Source organism: Equus quagga, chromosome 6 (assembly GCF_021613505.1).
Source record: "Equus quagga isolate Etosha38 chromosome 6, UCLA_HA_Equagga_1.0, whole genome shotgun sequence".
NCBI classification, from domain to species: Eukaryota; Metazoa; Chordata; class Mammalia; order Perissodactyla; family Equidae; genus Equus; species Equus quagga.
The window spans coordinates 72,141,298-72,147,297 of record NC_060272.1 but is presented as its reverse complement, the minus strand read 5'-3'; positions in this window follow the sequence as shown (position 1 = coordinate 72,147,297).

The following is a 6,000-nucleotide window of genomic DNA, read 5'->3' as shown; positions in this document are numbered from 1 at the left end:
ATTAGGTGATTTCCTTATCTTTCCTTATTCAGCCCTTGTAGCCAATTTCCAGTGCTCCATTCAGAGCAAAACCAAAAATGTCAAGAATACTAATCCCCTCCACTTATTTACTTGTTAACCAAATTTCCAGTTACACACATTTGAGGCGTGGTAAATTCTTGCTGAAAGGGGGTGATGGTGGTGAAGTGATTGAAGAGGCTAACAGGTACTCATAATAGCTATTGATGTCTTCTTTAGCTGGCGCTTCTTAGAACATTCCATCATTGCTCTCAAGCCCAAACCACAAGGATGTACTTCTAGCTTCACTGCTTGTTCTTTACCCAGATAGAGTTAATAGGCTCCAGAAACTAGGTAGCATTGACATACTTGAAAAAGAAAACTGGACAAATGCTAACAGCAATTCCCCTGCAGCTGAAGATGAAGACTTGCCCATTGGGCAGAGGTTTAATATACCTAGAAAATTAATCTTCAGTGGTCCCAGGACAACATTGGTGGTGAAGCTCTAATATTCCCACTGGGTGGAATCTTCAGAAGGTATAGTCTTCCTTTACCAGTTCATCCTCTCGTCCTCAGATTGTGGTTCTCTCTCTCACACAGTGGTGGAACAGTGGTCCTTCAAAGGGTATGTCCGTGTTTCTAACCCTGGAACTTGTGAATGTGATCTTATTTGGAAAAATAGTCTTTGCATATATAATTAAATTAAGAATCTTGCATAAGACTATCCTGGATTTAAAGTGGGCCTTAAATCCAATGACGAGCATCCTTATAAGAGAAAGGCAGAGGGATATTTGAGATAGACACAGGGGGGAAGGCCATGTGAAAAGAGAGGCAGAGATTGGAGTGATGCAGCTGCAAGCCTAGCAATGCGAAGCAATGCCAGCAACAACCAGAGCTAGAAAAGACGCATGGGACGGTTTCTCCCTCACAGCCTCCAGAAGGAACCATCCTGCCAACACCTTGATTTTGGACTTCTGGTCTCCAGAACTGTGAAGAATAAATTTATGTTGTTTTAAGCCACTAAGTTTGTGGGTAGTTTGTTGTGGCAGCATTAGGAGACTAATTCACTGTAAAAAAGTAAAAAATAGTTCATCCAAGGACATAGCCAAGTCTTAAGTAGCAAAAAGAAGTTGATAAAGGTCTGTAGTTCTGTATTCAGCAAAACAGGCATATGCTTACGATTATAGGGGTGCTGGGATAAGCTCTTTTAAAACAAAGCTTTTTCCACCAACTGTGCAGTATTCCTAATTTCATATTTAGAGATTATGTTCTTATACTCTGTTAAAAAAGTGAATTTTTCACACTATCTGATAAGTTAAATGCAGCAGTTTCGCTGTACACAAGTCTAGTTCCTTTTTCATTTTTCACTATTTAGTATGCATTTCTATATGCTCAGCAGTGTACTAAGCATCCTAAATGCAATATCTTGTTTAACTTCTACAGAATTCTATGAGGTAGGTATTATTCCTATTTTACAGATGAGAAAACTGAGAAAGCAATGTCATTAATTGCCTCACTTGTCTGAGATGATATATTTACTAAGCGGGAGAGCCAGGTTATGAGCTATTCTGAGCATGATTTCCAAAGCCTCTCTTAATTACTATACAGTCATGCACTGTGTAACGACGTTCTGTTCGACGACAGACTGCATATACGATGGTGGTCCCATAAGATTAGTGCTATACAGCCTAGGAGTGTAGTCGGCTGTACCAACTAGGTTTGTGTAAGTCACTCTATGAAGTTCACACGATGACGAAATTGCCTAACGATGCATTTTTCAGAACATATCCCTGTTGTTAAATGATGCCTGACTGTAATGCCTTTCCTACATTGCCTTCAGAGGGTGCTTTGATGGATAAAGAGCAGAAAGCATAGGTCACAAGATAGGAGAAGGATGTGGAGCGGGGAGAAAAAGAAGAGAAGAAATATAAAAGAATGCTTTAAGACACCAAAACCAAATTTATGTACTTTAAAAGCTGAATCAGTTCTTGTGTTAATGAGGCCAAAGGTCATGCATTTCATCTCTGCATGTTTGCTCATCCTTGCTCAAGTCTAGAGAAAACTAAGATGGTTTAAGAAGAGTCTATAGCCATCCATGGTTCTCTAATAATCTACCAAGAAGTTTATAAATGCATGGGCTTAATTAGAAGGAAGACAGGATAAAGCAAAACAGACGATTACAAATCCACTGCATTTCAGGATGTGGGTTTGTGTTCACCCCACATTCATATGTCATACCCAATGGGAGGGTATTTGGAGGTGGGGCCTTTGGGAGGTAATTAAGTCATGAGGGTGGAGCCTTCATGCATGGAATTAGTGCCCTTATAAGAGACATGAGAGAGATGATCTCTCTCTCCCGCTGCCATGTAAGGATACAGAGAGACAGCAGTCTGTAAACCAGAAAGAGGGCCTTCTACAGAACCCGACCATGCTGGCACCCTGATCTGAGTTCTAGCCTCCAGAACTGTGAGAAATAAATGTCTGTAGTTTAACCCACCCTGCCTGTGGGAATTTGTTACAGCAGCCCGACCAGACTAAGACAATGGGTCAACAGCATTTTCCTGGTATGTGAAGGACAGCACCCTGGTCTTGATGACTCACAAGCAGAGCAGGAGTAAAAAAGAAGTCTGAGGCATTGTGTAGAAGCAACTCGTCCATTTAAACAAGTACACTATATTAAGGCAAGCGATAAATGATTCAAATTCTCATTCTTTAAAACAATCCCTGGTGAATTCCTAGATGTAAGTGAAAACTTTAAAGTGTGCAAAACTGCTTTAACATACAATTGGGTTCTCACTTTACTCTTAGTCTAAGGTAACTTTTTCACTTTGAACTTCTGCATTTTATTTTATGATTACTTAGCTTTCAGAAAGCAATTTCAGTCAGTGCTTAACTTAATCAATTTGCATCCACACACTGACATGTGGGGCCTACTTACATATCCTTCATGTAATTGGGCCTCTAAATCTTGACTTTCTTACATGGTGTACTTCTGATTTTGTGTGCAGCTTTCTTGTTCAAGCACTGTATTCAATGCTGTTTCCTACACTTTTAGGGACAATAAGAATAAAAGCAGTTTCGGTCACTTCTTCATATCAAAGGAAGTCCATGTCCTGATTATTAAAAGCTTTTATTAAATGTCTATCTTCTTGTGCCACTGTGCTAGGTACTCTATCAAGACGCATCAAACAGACAAAGCCCATGCTCCACAGAGATGATAATATGCTCCATATTTTCTGGGGGAGCTCTGATTTCATGCGATTCCCTCTTAAATAAACGCAATTTTCATTTTCACATCCTCGTAAGATTTTCCATATAAATTAATTCTCAAAAAATTGTATCATAGGCTCTTTAAAAATAGTCTTGTTCAAAAGTCAGCCTCATTGAATGTGTGTATTCATTATAAATTACATTTTTATAAATTCAAATTTGAAAGAGTAAGAATAGCTGGAAGGTGGTAAAAAAAATCTTGTTCTGACTAGAAATGCACAGTCGTAAAGAAATTTTTGACATATATAGACATTTTATTCTGTATTGTTTTATTTTTGATTACAGCAGGAAAAAACAATGTAGGAAGTCTGATAACTTACAGAAGTAATAGAAGTGTAGGAAAGCACTCTTCCAGGATTAGCAAAAAACAACTAAGTTCTTTTATGGACAATTAAGCTCAAGAATAAAACTCTACTTTTAATAGATGGCATAGTATCTAGTGGTTTTGAAGCCACAAACAGGTTTATGAAAAACATTTAAATCTATTCAAGTCTGGAGAAAACTAGGATTGTCTAAGCAGAGAATGAAAACAGTTTAAGATTAGTAACAAAAATTAATAAATTTGAGTTATGTTTTGCAACTATTATTTTATATTGTTTTTATATTATAGTAATAGTAGTTAATATTTATATTCCAACAATTGTAATGAGTTATATATTTAAAAATAACTTAATGGAAAACTGTTTATATTTGCTCTCAGTAAATTTAATGTATCATAAGTCTTTAGCTGTATGGACCATGAGGACTACACCTGAGGCTGTTTCTGTATAAATACATACCTGAAGAGCAGATATTACTGGGGAGGAAATAAAATAGCTTGAGGCCTAGTTGTGCAAGTTTATGATGTGAGAGTAAGCATGACTTCAAAGAACTGACTTTGAGTTAAAGCGTAAAGGATGAATGTGATGTTACCAGGTACGAAACAATTTCAGGACTGTTCACGAGTATTAGGGATAAGTGGTGTTGATAAATACTCCAATTAGGAACTACACTTCTCTCCTCATACACGTCAGCAACAGACTCAAGGACATATCCGAGATAAAGTGTTCATCTTGGCCTTTAGAGACCATTTAGTTACATTTTGTAATGGTATAAGAATTTACTTAATTTTGAAGGCAATTCTAAATACAAATTCTCCATCTTATTGATAGAAATTGGGCTGTTTATTATAAAAATTTTTAAATTAAAATATCTAATTAGCATTATACTAGCAAAAGCAAAATTAGAATTCAAGACTTCACAACCATGGTAAGATTATTTAATGCAACTCTGTTAATTAACTGAAATATCCTTTAACTCTTATATCTGCCTTTTACTTCTTAAAACATTTTTCTAGTATTTCACCAGAGCAAGGCATCAGAGTCTCATATCAATGAACTTTGTTAATTCTTAGTAACTCTGGCATAAGGTCTAAGGAGAAAGTGAATGAAATTTTCATACACTTCTGTCTCCCCTAACTCCTAAAACCACTCCAGAGATTAAGTATTTATAGATATTATTTAAGAAATTGGATTAAAAGAGACCATGATTATGCTTCACTGATTTTAACAAAACTCAAACAGTTTCATTAGGAAAGCTCAGAGGCTTCCCATACTCTTGGTTTAATCTCACAATTACCTAGATACCTATCAACAAAACTCTAAGTAGTTTGTTAACTATAAATGCCAAGGGTTGACAGTTTCACTTTCAGTTTTCAGAATATCTATTGTTTCAGTGGTGTAAGAATATCTTTGAATCACTACGAAATAGTTATAACTGTAACTTCCATTGGATTTAGTACCAGAGAAATCTAGAAGACACAATTCATTAATTATGGGACTTTGACTAAGAATTCTTCTGGGGGGTCTGAACTTCAAAGTCATCTTTGCAAGTCAGACTCATCTCCTCATTACTCTGTGATGCAGGCTCCTCCAAATGGCAGCAAAACTGTATTACTGTCTAGAAATTCTAGAGTAGTGCTAAAATTTTATGGTTCTGTAGAGATAAGGACAAATTAAAAGAAATATATTCAGAGAAGGATAGTATTATTTAAAACAAAAATACTGTCATGACTGCATACCAGGATAGCTTCTCTATAATAGTAACTTATTTATGATTTCCTGTACATTATTTAAATATCAGAATAGTATTTTTCCAATGTGGAAAAAAATAAGTGAATTGTTTCAAAATATGACATTTTTGTGTACAATGTAACAAAATTTAAAACGTGTAATTAGTAGGCTGATATACTCAAATATTTTTGATAAGCTTTTGATTATGCACAAAATACATCAATTGTAAAAAAACTGTCAGCTATTCAAAACTTCATGGGAACTATGTGATCAAACCAATATTGGAGGAGAAAGAGGGGAAGTAAAATGATTCTAACATTTCCCAAAAGGAAGGATCCAGGGGTGAAGGTAACATCAGTAATCACGTTCAAGACTATCAGATGTAGGTCTGGTATAGGTGGGGAAAGGGGAAAATAATGAATATACCAATGGACACAGTGGATTTGAGATGTCCAAGATGGCAGTGGGATATTCTTCAAAGTTCAACTCAAAAGTCACTTCCTCTGTGAAACCTTGCCAAATACTCCTACCTCCAACTGGAACTAATTTCTCTTCTAGGCTCACACAGCACTTTGTATTTTGGTAACAGCATAACTATATTTTGTTTGTAGATATTTCTATGATTGCATTGCTATTTTACAGCTATTTGTCTTCATATTTCTCTTGTGGCACCAATCATCTT